Genomic DNA, 14,965 nt, shown 5'->3' with positions numbered 1-14,965 from the left:
TTGTCATTTTTTCCTCCAGCGATAGTTCAGGCTTAGTTTGCTCTAGGAACCCCTTGTTCGTCCTTCTGGCAGCCCAGGGTTCCTGTAGAGCTCTCCTCCAACACCCTATTTCAAATGAATTGATTTTTTTCCTGTCAGCCTTCTTCATGTCCAGGTTTCACACCTGACCATGGTAATTGGAATACAAGGGTGTGGATGTTCTTGGCCTTAGTCTCTAATGACACTTCCTCACACTTGGTGATCTTTCCTAATTCTTTCATTGCTGTCCTCCCAAGTCTCAGTCTTCTCTTGATTTCTTGGCTGCGGTCTCCATTTCAACTGATGACTGAACCAAGGAAAACAAAATAACCATTTCAGTATCTTCATTGTCTACGTGAAAGTTGTGTAGTTCTTCTATGGTCATGATTTTGTCTCCTTGATGTTCAAATGCAGTCCTGCTTTGGCACTTTTTTCTTTCAGTTTTCTCAGAAGTTGTTTCATTTACTGCTTTCTGCCAGTAAGATGGTGTCATCTGCATATGTTCGATTGTTGATATTTCTTCCACTAATTTTCACTCTGTCTTCATCTGAGTCTAGGCCATTTTTTGGTATGACGTGTTCTGTATACAGATTAAACAGATAGGGAGATAAAATACACCCTTGTCTGACACCTTTGCCTAGAGGAAACCATTCTGTCTCTCCACATCCTGTCCTGACAGTGGCTTCTTGTCCATAATACAGGTTATGCATCAGGACAGTCAAGTGCTGAGGGACGCCCATTTCCTTCAGAGCAGCCCACAGCTTTTCATGATCCACGCAGTCAAAGGCTTTATTATAGTCTATAAAACATAGATTAATCTTCTTCTGAAACTCTTTGCAGCACTCCAGTAGCTAACAAATAATCGCACGTAGATCTCGTGCCTCTCCCTTTTCGAAATCCAACTTGGACGTCAGGCCTTTCTTGCTCCACATAAGGTAAAAGCCTTCATTGCAGCAGCTTGAGCATCACTTACCTGCATGGGAAACGAGAGCAGTGGTCCTATAGTGACTGCATCTCCTTGCTTGGGTATTGGGATACATAGTGAGTGTTTCTGTTCTGTAGGCCACTGTTTTGTTTCCTATATTTGTTGGCATAGTCTTGTTAGGACTTTGACAGATTCAGTCTCTGTGACTTGAAATAATTCTCTCAATATCCCATCTACCTCTGGTGACTTATTTCTTTTTAGTACTTTCAGGGCAGCTTTCACTTCACTTTTCTAAAATTACAAATTTTTCCTCATAGGAATCTTCTTCAAAGGAGTCTGTCATCCTTTCATCTCTTCTGTATAGATCTTCAGTATACTGTTTCCACCTTCCCTTTATTTTCTCCTGATTAGATATGTGCTTTCCTGTTGGTCATTCTGCATTCCTAATCTAGGTTTAAATTTTCCTTTGATTTCTTCAGTCTTCTGCAAGACACTTCCTATTCTTTCTTTTTTGTTGTTTTCTTCTATATCTTTGCGTTGGTCATTATAGTTCACCTTAAGGAATGGCTATATAACCTGTAGGGTCCAGTGCAAAATGAAAACGTGGGGCCTCTTGTTCAAAAATTAAGAATTTTAAGACAGTGCAAGCAAAGCATTAAAACAAATGCAGGGCCCTTTGGGACTGCACAGGTTACATACCTACGAAGCTGGCTGTGCTCACCTTAGCCTTACCTTCTGACCAGGGTATCCTGTTTCTGAGAGAGGGGACATAGATGGTACCCCCAATCATCCTCTTTCTTTTTTGAGTTCATCTAGTACTTACCTCCGTTGTGGGGCTACCAGCCTTCTAATCGTTGGGACAAAACTACTTTTTGAGAACCAGACACAGGTGTTGTAGAGGAGGAAAAAATTCTTCTTCCTTCTACCCTCCTTGGTTTTCCACCTGTGACCCTGTAAATTGGCCTGACAAAGACAGATTAATGAGGGAAAAGGGAAAAATAAACAGAAGTTTATTAACATGTGCATCACACTTACACATGGGAGTACCCAGAGATGAGTAACTCCACGGAATGGGTAGAACTTGGGCTTATATGGTATCTTAGCAGAGGAACAATAAATTTTTAGAGAAGTGACTAGACAAAGGAAAAAGACTTCGAGTTTCTAGGGGCAGCAAATTGTTAAAAGGCAAATATATGGGGAAACTAATGGATGATAAGAGCTAGTTAGTAAGGTTTGTTGTGTAGATTTCTCTGGTGCATCTCTAGACTGGCGCAGGTCTAAAGTTGTCTCTGGTGGTTAACTTTTGTCCTTTCTGGTAGAAAGAGGAGGGGGCAGGGACACCTTTGTAAATTTATGTCCTGCTTTTAGGCAAATAGAGAGCAGAGAGCATTTCTTGTATCTACTTCCTCTCAGTTGCCTTCAGCTCAAAATAATCTTTATGCTAAAGTGGCATATTTTGGGGGTGGCATATTCTTGGGTGGCATTTTCTGCTATCCTACAGTGCCCTCTCTGGAAAGATGTAGCCCCATGGGCCCATGACTTGAAACCTTGTGCCTATTCACACAAGACTGCCTTTCCTTCAGGTGGACACAGCCCTATGCTACAGTACCTAGCCTGGCACTTGGTGAATGGCAGGAAAGCTGGATTTCATTCACCTCTAGCATACTTGACTGGGCATCCTCATGCAGGGAGCAGCCTGCATAATCCTACATAATCGCCTAGCCTAGGGAACAACCTGGCGCTCCTTTGTCACAGAGTGGCAAGATCTCTAGGCTAGAATGTCCTTTCTCCTTAATAGTTTACACATGACAGTCCACATCCCTTGATTTGGGGTCCTTGAGTACCGAGGCTTCTCTGGTTTGCCCTCTAGCCATAGCTGTTTGACCTTTTTATTGGTTATTTTTGCTCACTTATTTTTACCATTCCTTTTCTTATGATTAAGAATCGTCTATTATTGGGATCTGGCAATCCATCTACCCAGCTTCACTGAATGAGTTTCTTTAGCAGCAGGCAAACAGATTCATTAGACTCTCCCTTTATCTTTCTGTTCTAAGCTGATGGGTGGGGTTTTAGGTCTCATCCTAAGACGATATATGTTTAAACAGAGAAAAGAAATTAATGAGATAGAAGAAGAGAAAAATGAATCATTGTGATCTTTATAGTCTTTTGTAATTCCTGGCTACCTTTGCCTGAGAGTAAGCCAGGGAAAGATGAGGCCTGAGGTAAGAGAAGAAAAGAACAAGTGAAGTTGGGTTCTTAAGAGGGTTTTTTTTGACTAGATTCTGACATTAAAAATTAAAAGGACGTCAGATTCCCTTTCTTTCCCCCACCCACCAAAAATAAATAATGCGCTCACCCAGAAAGAGTTATGGGACATAAAATCTGTTCATATTGGCCTTTTAAATCCCTGCGTATGTTCCTACCATGAAATGAGATGAGAGTGGCAGGAGAGCCGTGCTGGGCTGCTGTACGACCATCCAGACTGGTATTCAGATTCCGGTTCTGGTAAGGAATGGATTGAGGTGGGACAGGGGCTGTGGGGATGTACTTTAGAAGAGCTGAAATCATCCAAACTAGACTACTAGGCCCCCATGAACTTTCCAAAATTCTTTTATAGCCTGTTTAAATGTTTTGTTTGTATGCATGTATGTGTGTGTCTGTGAGCATGCGTGTGTGTGAGCGTGCAAGCATGCACACAAGCATGTGTGTGTGTGTTGGGGACAGGACTGGAAGTTAAAAGTCCAGTACTCATTGTGGAAAAAAATGCTTTCTTTTATTTATTTGCTTAGGTCCTCAGATTTGTTTGCCATTTCTGATGGCAGAAATTCAGGGTTTATGGTTTTGAAACAGATTACGGTATTCCCATGGATCAGTGTTGTACCTATGAACTTAGAGATATTCCATATGAACAGATTTATAAACAGATATACAATAAGTGTGCATGTGTTCTTGCTCACCTCTTCTCTGGATAAATCCAGAATTTACAGGAATGTGGGTTTCTCGCCATTAAAAATATTTAAGGCAGACTAGAAGAATATTTTCTTTGATTTTTATTTGGAAACTTCCTTTTACTCTCCCATTTTGTTTTGTTCTTGATAAAAGAATCAGACCTCTAGGTTAGTGTAAATTATTCTGTGCTTATTTTACTAGTTAGGAGGTAAGTTTGACCATAGAGAAGAGCAGGATCCAAAATAACTGTAACTTAGATACAGTTGAAGTTTATTTCTCTCTGGTTGACTGCTCAGGGTAGACAGTTCAGGGACAATATAGTGGCTTTACTCCATAAGGACATCTGGGACCTAAGTTCCTTCTCCATGTTGCTTGGCCATCTCTATTGTGTGTGTTTCATCCATATGGTCCAAGACGACTTGCTACCACGTCCATGTCCTATGCACCAGGATGGAGGGAGGGGAAGAAAAACAGCAGATGCCTTCCCTTTAGGCACACGTCCTAGAAGTTACTTGTATCCCTTTATTCAGAACTTAGCTGTAAACTTTTTAGCAGGTGGCTGGGTACCCAGCTGAAAATCTTGGAGTTCAGCATCATTGAGGAAAGGGAAACTGGATCCTGGGGCGTAGCTGTCAGTCTGTGAGATCATATTCTCTTTGAGATCATATTCTACTCATCACATTTTGAACCCAGAAGACTAAATGTTGTATGACATAATTAGCTTATTAAGAAGGGAGACACAAAATCTGACTTTAAATAGAAATGGCCTCCATATCGTAAGTCGATTTTGATCATTTACCAGTGGCTGCCAGTGCTACTGTGTTAAGAAAGATTGAGGGCTATATTTGCACTGAGTAGGAAAGTAATTAGATGATCAATAAGTGATACCTTCCCTGGGCACAGGATAGGAGGACAATGTCATGTATTTGCTATCCTTAGTCTTAATTCAGAGAGCAACTCCTATAAAGTCATAGAGTCTACCGTAGGTAGCACTGTTAGGAATGTTTTCTTTCTTCCACAGTGGTTCATTCCACTGCCAGCAAGCAAGGTTTTAAATTTGGGGATGGGGTTGGGGCTTTATATATAAAGGAAGTACCACCCAGTGGAAAGGAAGGTTTAACTGAATGACCAATTGAATAAATTTTTAGAATACTCAGGTAAACCCGAGGGCACTAAGAAAGCCACCCTTATGTGATCATACTCGGGGAAGAAAGTGTGAAAAACTGATTGATAAGAATCCGTTAATTTTCTCCTTGCTCTGAACTTGTTTATATGACTGAATTAGGAGTTTAAAATACTCTGTGTACTGAATGTTTTACTTTACCTTTCTATGTATCTCCTCTCTTCAGCTAGACTATGAGCTCTTGAGAAACAAGTCTAAATGTGACATCTCTGTGTCTCTGACAGTCGCTAGCATCTCTTACGATGCAAAGAGAGAGCGCAATAGATACTCATTGATTGCTGGATAGAAACCATTCGTGGTGCTCTGGTTAGCACTTTTTTTTTCCCAAGGAGTTTGCTCACTGCATAAGCATTACAATCCTCAATTTATCTTTCGGACACTGAGGTTGAAGGTGACTAAGTGAATTGTACCATCCCTTCCGGTGGTTCTGAATGCATTATTGATTAGCAGCAGAATTGACTAGCATAAATGGCAGTTGAGGATTTTCTTCCTCTCTTGTACCTTGTGTCGTTTTGGCAGGAGAAGTGAAGGGCAATTTTCAAGCTTCTCCAAGAGCTGCATGGTAAATAATTGCTGGATAAATTAATATCCTCTTCTAGATGAGAGCAAAACAAGGGGCCAGATCTGGCTGTCCTGATTTTGCTTTCCTTGTTCAGCCCACTGGCGGGAGTCGCCCTTGCTCTTGGTTCAGGTCCCAGCTCCTCCCTTGCTTGTCTGTAACTGTGAGTGAGTCATGGCAACCTTGCTGGTCCTCCTTTTTCCAACTGTCAAAAGAGAGATGAGTTGCCACCAGATGATGTCTTAAAGTGCCTCTGACTTCTGGAATGGAAGACGCTCTGGAAACCCAAAACGTTGCAATAAGTGGACTCTTTGCGTGATAAGTAACTCATTTTCTCTTCTCCCCTCAACCAAATTTTCTGCTGAGGTAAGTAATGTGGAGTGGGTTTTTTTGTTTTTTTCTTCAGCTTTTAGTTCCTTTTGTGTATGTCTGGCCTTGTAATTGTGGTGAATAAATGCTATAATTATAACCCTTTTTGACAGCTCTGTAATTTAATTGTAATTTGCTCTGAGCATCTTTTTAAGACAATGATGAGTATTGAAGATGCAGCTGTTCCAGTTTCATCTGCTAAACTGACAGGAATGGTTGAAATCATAGTCCCAGCAACTGTGGGAACTTCTTATCTATTCAAGGCCAAATATAGAGATATACTCTGTGTGTGTGTGTGTGTGCGTGTGAGTGACCACTTTTTGTACCCTGGTTTGGCAAAAGTGGCCGTGTGGTAGTTAGAGAGAGGCATCATTTAAAATTAGCTTTTGCATAAATATGTAGATTATTCTGAAGAGGAAAATCTTTTGGATTTATTTCTGCAGTAAGCTATGTGTCTTCTGTTAACATTCAGAGGTGGTGCCTCTGTTAACCTGAACTTGATTCCTGGCAGCATTGGCTGGGGGTCCTGGAGACCCACTGGTCATCAGGTGTTGTATTAGTTTGCTAGGGCTGACATAACAGAGTTCCACAGAATGGGTGGCTTAAACAACAGAAATTCATTGTCTCACCGTTCTGGGAGCTAGAAGTCCAAAATCAAGGTGCTGGCAGGGTTGATTCTTTCTGAGTGCTGTGAGGGAGAAGCTGTTTCATTCCTCTCTCCCAACTTTCGGTAGCCTCACGTGTTCCTTGGCTTGGACGTGATGTTCTCCCTGTCTTCACATTGTCTTCCCTCTGTATGTGTCTGTACAAATTTCCACTTTTTATAGGGACGTCAGTCATATTGGATTAGGGCACACCCTAAGACCTCGTTTTAACTTGATTACTTTTGTAAAGACCTTATCTCCAAATAAGGTCACATTCTGAGGTCCTAGGAGTTAGAACTCCACGTATCTTTTTGGGGGAGACAAAATTTAACCCATAACAGATATCTCCTTGAACATGCAGGAATTTTCTTCCTATAAATTATGGCTGCAAATAATTGGAGCTTTTGGATGACTGCAGGAAGACTCTCACAAGAATTATTTATTTTATGGTGATACTGTTCCTTTCATTTATTTTGAGCTATAACACAGAGCAGTTAAATCTGCCGTCTTTCCTGATATTTGGCCAAGTAATGGTGGTGGAACCTGGTCTGCCTTTTGACTTTCACTGCCCTGAATACAGCTTACAGAATCTGATGCTATGAAACAATAAATCAGGGCAGGCCACCTCAGAACTTTGTAACTGATAGATGAATTGAAGATGAATTCATCTAATTGGAGATGAATAACACAAGTCTCCCCCGAGCCGACTTCTTCCCCTCCGCCCACTACTACTCCCTGTTGCAAGAAGGAGTTTGAAGATAAATCAAGAAGATGCTCCTGATATCAGGAGATTTCTTCACTTGAGGATTCTGGTGGGCTAGACCACAGTTTGTTATGAAACAGAAATTTGAAAACAGTATCTAAGATTAAGTGAATAAAATGGAAGGAATGGAGATTGCTTGATGTGAGGGAAATAGCAGTGAACTGAATATTAGGAAAACTGACCAGTCAAGGTTCTGCAGTTGACTGACATGACCTTGGACATGTAAATTCGCCTTTCTGTTTACGCAGTGGACAGGGCGGGCTTTGGATCAGTAGGCCATCTCTCAGGTACCTTCCAGCTTAAAGTCCTGTGATTCCAGGGTTACTACTGCATAAAGAAGCAGCAGGTAGATAGGAGTTATTTAGGTCAGTGCTCAATTGTATGTGTTTGGTGAAGTCTTAGAAGGTGTTAGGTAAGAGATTCAACATAATCTATGAAAATGTAATGATTATTTAGTGCATTGAGGCTTCCAGTAGGTTACGCTCAGAAACCCACGGTATAGTGTAGATACAGAAGGCAGGCGCTGGTCTGGAGGGCCTCCTCCACTCCAGCACTTTGATCAGCAGCCACACCTGTATCTTTATCACCGCTCAGGTGTATTCTACAGCCAAATTCTTACTTTTCCCATAAGCTCAAATATCCTAAACATGCAAGAAAAGGTAATAAGATTCTAGGCTTTGTTTGCTTGCTAGATTAGCACAGGGAGCTAATCAGGAGGACTTGTGATTTCTAGTTTCTGCTCTTACGACCAACTCATTCCTCTCCATAAATAAGCCCTTCGAGCTTCACTCTGCTCCCGAAGAAGTGAATGGGAGGAGTTTAGTTGGTAGATGCCTAAGGGAAACTTGGTCTTGTTTGAAGGAGTTGGATAGCTTGCTGGAGCCTGTTGGCGAAAGGACCACACGCCTCGCTGCAGCTCTTGATGTACAATGTGAATAATACAGGATGTTGATTTCCAGGACCATCTGGAATGAAGACAAGCCAATAATTCATTTCAGTGGACTAGTAATTTTTTTACAAGCCTGGCTTTTGATATTCTTTGTGGAATCCTGTTCTTTGAACTTAGGACCTTTGGAGAAAGAGCTGGGTTGGCCATAAGGCATGATTATTCATTTATTAAACACTGACTAGAACAAATAATAGTTATGGCATGCTGTGACATGCGCTATATTATAGGTTTGAATGAAGGACTCTGTGAGCCAAATGGAAAGGGGAAATTAGTTCTGTGAGGAGGAAGCGAGGGCAGGCTTCCTAAAGGATGTAGCTTTTTAGCTGGGTCTTGAAGGATGGGCAGAAAGTAAAAGCTAACTAGATGGAGAAGTGAAAAGAAGTTCCAGGCAGAGAGATAACCATGGACAAAGAAGAAAGTGCTTGATATATTCAGAATCCAGCCAGTCATCCAACATGCGTGGGACTCGGGATTTATAGTGAAGAGTGACAGGGCGCACCCCTGGACAGGGGCTAGGTTAAGGCTAGCTTATGAAAGATGTTCAATGTTGTGTCATGTTGGGGAGTTGAACTTGATCCTGTAAGAGAGAGACACTGAAAGGTTTTGTCTTTTATTGAGGTATAATTGACTTATTATGTTAGTTTTCAGTGTACAACATAATGATTCAGTATGTGTATATATGTTGTGAAATGGTCACCACAAGAAGTCTAGTTAACATCTGTCGCCATACATAGTTACAAAAATTTTTTTCTTGTGATGAGAACTTTTAAGATCTGTTCTCATTGGGTGCATATATCGTTTTGAGTTAGTGTTTTAGTTTTCTTCAGGTAAACACCCAGAAATGGAATTGCTAGATCATGTGGTAGTTCTACTTTTAATTTTTAAGGAACCTCCTAAAAGTTTTTAAACATGATTAGGTCTGTGGTTTAGGAAGATCATCCTGACAGCCACATGGAGTATGGATCAGTGGGTGCAAGACTGCAGAGAGGAAAATGAACATGGAAACCATTGCAATACTCCAGAGAAAAAAGCAAGACGCGTCACCTTAGTTCAAGTGCTCCTTGTCTCTTGCCTGCTGTTACCGTCTTCAGGAACTTCTACAGAGGAGCTTTCATCATAGTCATTGCAAGTTAAGAGCTGCTGCTTATTTTTAAGTTCGTTGGTTCTTTAATTTTTCTTTAATTTAATTTTAATAAATAAGTAATGAATTTCCATATGTCAAAAATTCAAAAGTTTAAAAGGTATAAAGTGAACTCTACTTCCCACCCCGTTCCTCATGCTACTTCCCCCTCCCCAAGATACCAGTTTTTGGTTGCATGTGACTCCCTAGGGAATTTTTTATGTATATACAAGAATAAATTATTCTATATTCTTTTCCCCCTTATAACAAACATGTATGCCAGACACACTGTTCTTGCTTTTTTCACTGGAGTGTTGCACCATGAGTGTCCTGTAGTCTCCCACAGCCGAGAGTTTGCTGATTGCATCCTAAATTGTAGTTTATATGTTCCTCTGTCCTCTGTATTTTCTGTGAATTGGCCGTTGGATCAAGGCGCTATCAGATTTAGATTAGATTTTTCTTTTCAAGACTACTTCATAGGTGGTGTATTCTTCCAGCAGGGAGCAAATAATATCAGGTTGTCTCATTTTTTTGTGTGGCTTCTAGTACTTTTATGGTTTGATTTTTTTACATTTTAATCTTTGCACCACTTGGAGTTTATCCTGGTGTACAGTGTGAGTATAGTTGCAAATTTATCTTTTCCCAGTTGGCTATCCAGCTATCCCAACAACATTTATTGAATTGTTCATCTTTCCCACTGATTTAAGATGCCATTTTTATCATATATTAAATTCCCAGATGTATTTGGGTCTATTTTCTGGGCTTTCTATTCTGTTGCATTGATCCATCTGTGTAATCATGCAATAGTCTCATACCATTTTAATTATTGAGGGTCTATAAAACATCTTAATATCTGGTAGGGCTTGTTTACACTAATTACTCTTCTTTTTCAGAGCTTTCCTCAGTATTCTTTTTTACTGGAATTGCATTTGACCTCTAGGTTAAGGAGAATGTTGTCTTCATGATGTCAGGTTTTCCTATCCAAGACCACGATATGCCTTTCTATTTGGTTATTTGTCTGTTCCTTAGAAGTGTCTCGAAGTTTTCTTCATATATTTCCTTCACATTCCTATCAAGTTTATTCTGAGGTATTTTGTTGTCTTGGCTGTTGTAACCGAGGACTTTTCATCCGTTATATCTCCTGTTTGTTGTTTATGAAAGCTACTGAGTCATCCATCAGACTTACTAAATCTGTTTTAGTAGTTTTTCAGTTGACTTTGTTAGTTTTTTCATCATATCATCTGTAAATAGTAATGATTTAACCTATTCTATTCCAGTCTTTTATTCATCTAATTCCTTTCTATTGTATTGGCTAAATCTTTCACTTACTTAATCCTGGTTCAAACATGTTTTTTTCCTCTGTGGCTGGTACTGTTTTACCACATATTTGCTTTTGGCTTAAATCCAGCTTTTCCAGCACCACCTGGCAGCAGGCGACATATCTGCTTCCTTTGCCCTGGAGCTGGGTGCCAGGTGTGACCAGCTGGTATCAGATCTAGAGAGGATTGGGTGTCGGAGGATACACGCCTTCAGCCATGTCCTTCAGTCTAAACCTTAGGCTCTTCACTCTCTTATTCTTGCAAGGAAATTAGGTAAACAGCTCTTCATTTGTGATCTTCTCTCAACGTTGTAATTTCTTTTTTTTTTGTTTTTTAAAGATTGGCACCTGAGCTAACAACTGTTGCCAATCTTCTTTTTTTTTCTGCTTTTTGTCCCCAAATCCCCCCAGTTCATAGTTGTATATTTTAGTTGTGAGTCCTTCCAGTTGTGGCATGTAGGACGCCGCCTCAGCGTGGCCTGATGAGCAGTGCCATGTCCACGCCCAGGATGTGAACCAGCGAAACCCTGGGCCATCAAAGCGGAGTGTGCAAACTTAACCACTCGGCCATGGGGCTGGACCCTCAACATTGTAATTTCTTGAATAAAGACATCTTGATTGAATATTCCTCTTCGATGTCTTTCTCTTCTTGATCTTATCTTCTTTTCTCTTACCTCCATTTCTCTCTGCCTCCCTGGACCCTTTTCTTCTTACCTCTCTTTTGATTTCTCTCTTCTTCCTTCCATCTTTCTCTTTCCCCAGGGAAATATATTTACTTTTGACTCTTGGGATGATTAAATTCTTTTTATAAAAGAAAAATCTTACAGCTGGACTTGCCATGCTTTATTAGGTAGAAATAGTCAGGACTCTCTTTTAGTTCATCATTGTGCAACTGAGGCAGGAACAACAGGGTAGTGGAGCAGGAGCATCATGTCAGAGTCTACCTAATGTCCCCTTGGACCTTTAGGAAGTAATTCAAGAACAGAACATTGCTTGTTATAAAAGGATTCTCTTAGATACTACTGTATTTTTAGATAGAACTCAGTCTTGGAAACCCCATCTTAAAGCTCTCGCTGTATGGCAAAATTCTAACCATGGAAAGCAAGTGTTCTGACTGCTCATGAACGGTCTCCTTATCCATTTAGACATTGTTCGATATCATCAGAAAATATGGTAAGTGTGTGAGTGAAGCCCTCAAGCAAAAGATTGGGCTTTATCAGATAGCATTGAATGAGCAAAATCTGAAGCTATAAGAAGTGGGGCGTTCTTATCTACGTACAGTCTTATATGAGAACGTTGGGCTTTCTTCCAAGCTTGGAATCTTATATTTCATAAGGACACAAATCATGTCTTGCTCATCTTTGAATTTAAGACTCTGACTGACCCAGAGGAGACATATTGTAAGTATTTGATGATTTGGTGAACTAAACTAGACCACCCTGCTAAGGTTTGAGTGCTTATGCCCCCCACAAATTCGTATGTTGAAATCCTGATGTCCACTGTGATGGTATTAGGAGGTGGGGGCCTTTGGGAGGTGATAGGTCACGAGAGCAGAGCCTTCATGAATGGGATTAGTGCCTTTAGAAAAGAGACTCCAGAGAGATCCCTTGCCCCTTCCGCCAGTGAGGATGCAACGAGAAGTCTGCAGCCCAGAAGAATGCCCCCACCTGACCATGCTGGCACCCTAGTCTCGGATTTCCAGCCTCCAGAACTATGAGAAATAAATTTCTGTCGTTTATAAGCCATGCGGTCTGTGGTATTTTGTTACAGCAGCCTGAATAGACTAAGACACAGACCATCCCAGTAGATGGGCACATTTTTGTGATCTAGGAATTTCGGCGTGAGATTGGTGGTTGATGTAGATTGCCTTCTAATCCTCGCATTCCACTGCAGGACGGCTGCTGAGAATGAGGGAAGGAGAAAAGCAGATATCAGAACTATGAAATCAGTTTTCTCAGCTCTTTTTTGTTGGCTCAATTAACCTCTGTTCCTTAGTGGCCGCAGAGGGCTATAATGTAACAAATTTCATTAATGATGATTCTGAGTCAGCAAAAAATGGTCAGATTATGTTTTATATACCCTGTTGCTAAGAGAAAATTTATGAAATCCATTTAAGAAAAGATTCCACTAAGAGTGGTAAACATAATGTGAGGGATATACTTTGGGTGACTCAAAAAATCTGCTACTTCCTTATGGTCAGATATTCAAGTTGTTGCTGTAACTACTTTTCCTGAGCATTGATTGTATAAACAACTCATTCTTTTTCTGCCCTAACATTTCATAAGAACGTGAGCATTAGGGAATAATCATAGGTAGACACAGTGCACAAGTGCTAGAAAACTTCAGACCCAAGACACTAGAATGGGTAGAATACCCACTTCGCAAATAGATACAGCTAGACAGAATGGTCAAGTGATGGGGTCATAGGCCGGAGCAATGGATTGTCAGTAACAGAAGGAAACTTTCTGAATCTGCTGACAGCTCCTGGGTCTCCCTCGCCCAAAACTGCTTTGTGATCTCCTTGTAAAAGGTAGAACCAGATTTTAAAGCAGAGATTGGCAAACTTCTGTACAGGGCCAGATGGTACCTATTTTAAACTCTGTTGCAACTACTCAGCTCCATCCTTGTCGTGCAAAAGTAGCCATAGGCAGTGCTTAAACTAATGGATGTGGCTGTGTTCCAATAAAACTTTATTTTCAAAAACGAGTGTGGGCTCAACCTTGTTTTAGAGAATTACGTGGAGTTTTGAAATGAATGTTGTTTCCCATGATCAACAACAAGTGTGTTATGTATCATACATACAAAGTGTCTTACAGAAGGTAACTATTTTCTAGGACACAGCCCACCAATGATCTACCTAGTCACCTTCTCTCTTTCTCTTTTCTCTCTCCCTCTTACTCTCTCGCTCTCTTAGGAAGTACTTCTCCACCTGTGGTTCAGATCTGGCCCAGCATTGAAGCTGGTCTTTTTTCTTAAGCAGGAGATACGTAAGGAGCATCCAGTCAGCTTTGCTGCTTATTTTGCTTTCACTGTGAACCCAGTTTCAGGTCTTGGATCCCTACCTTAGAGCCCTTCCTGGTACCCCAGTTCCTCTAAGACTGAAATTCTGCCTTATCCTCGTTACCCCAGTCATGTCAGTGACTGTATCCTCATACGATGCTAGGCACTGTATTGAAACGAAAGCAAAAATTGACTTCTGTTACAGAGTACCTACTCTGTGCTAGACACTGGTACATATGCACAAATAAAAGTATATGATAACATTCTTTGCCACCAAAGGATTTGGTCTTTAACAGAAACAGGACTTTAACACATTAAATAATAAAATATAACATAATTTAATTAATGTGGTATAACAATTTTAATAGCTATGGTTTACTACAAGTTCTATTGAATATAATGAGATGTTAAAATGTGCACTTCACACATGAATTATTTTCGGTGGAAGATTATATCTGCTAGACACTTGTGCTGAGCTCTGTAGAATTTGATTCCAGGTGAGGGTATTGTTATGAGCAATAGCAGTGTGTGTTGGAGAGAGGTAGGAGAGAAGGTTAGATCGGAAAGCACCAGATGGGGAGGAACTGGAAAGCCACTGAGGCTGTGGAGTTTATCAAGAGGACAACAGGGAACATCCAATGATATTTTATGGGGTTTAGTAGAGAGTAAGTTGCAATAGAAGAATGATGGACTAAAACCTAGAAATTCAAATGTCTGTGTCAACCCTGCTGCTTACTAACCATGGAGTCTTGGAGTCTGCACTTGGAGTCCTGGAGCCTAAGTTTCCTTATCTGTCAAATGGTAAGTGCATATCACAAAGATGTCATGAGTGTAAAATGAGAAGTGGACTTGAAAAATGTTTTGAAAGTCTTTAAAAAAGCTTTACAAATGACAGAAATTGCAATGATATTATGACAGTGGTGATGCAGGAAGAGGATACTTGTGGTTATGAGCAAAATGAATTGTAATGGAAGAAACTAGACTTAAGAGACAATTGGATGGACGGAAGAGGGCCTATGCGCTGCCGTGAATGGATTACCAATGGAGAAGTAACTCAAACACAACAAAAAATCCACAATAAAACTCCATTGAACACATACTACCCCAATGCATCTTTGCTGATACAAATGCCACCTCATGATCATCATAAGCATCAATTCTAAAAGTA

At 40.5% G+C, this 14,965-nt stretch overlaps 1 protein-coding gene across 18 annotated transcripts in view; it reads left to right on the top strand.

Moving 5' to 3' along the window:
• The window catches only part of CRACD (capping protein inhibiting regulator of actin dynamics), a 308,131-nt gene that overhangs the window by 147,578 nt on the left and 145,588 nt on the right, over window positions 1-14,965 (top strand). The window contains exon 1 of one of the 18 annotated variants that reach the window (XM_070263760.1): window positions 5,794-6,000. The exons of 15 other annotated variants lie outside the window; for them this stretch is intronic. The gene's annotated coding sequence lies outside the window, so the exon portion shown is untranslated. Of the gene's footprint in view, window positions 1-5,793; window positions 6,001-14,965 lie in introns of those variants that run through there. 2 more of the 18 variants (XM_070263756.1, XM_070263754.1) reach the window with 2 other exon arrangements.

This window comes from Equus caballus, chromosome 3, assembly GCF_041296265.1.
Source record: "Equus caballus isolate H_3958 breed thoroughbred chromosome 3, TB-T2T, whole genome shotgun sequence".
NCBI lineage: Eukaryota > Metazoa > Chordata > Mammalia > Perissodactyla > Equidae > Equus > Equus caballus.
Note: the sequence above shows the minus strand (reverse complement) of the source record. Positions and strands in the feature narration are given on the sequence as shown.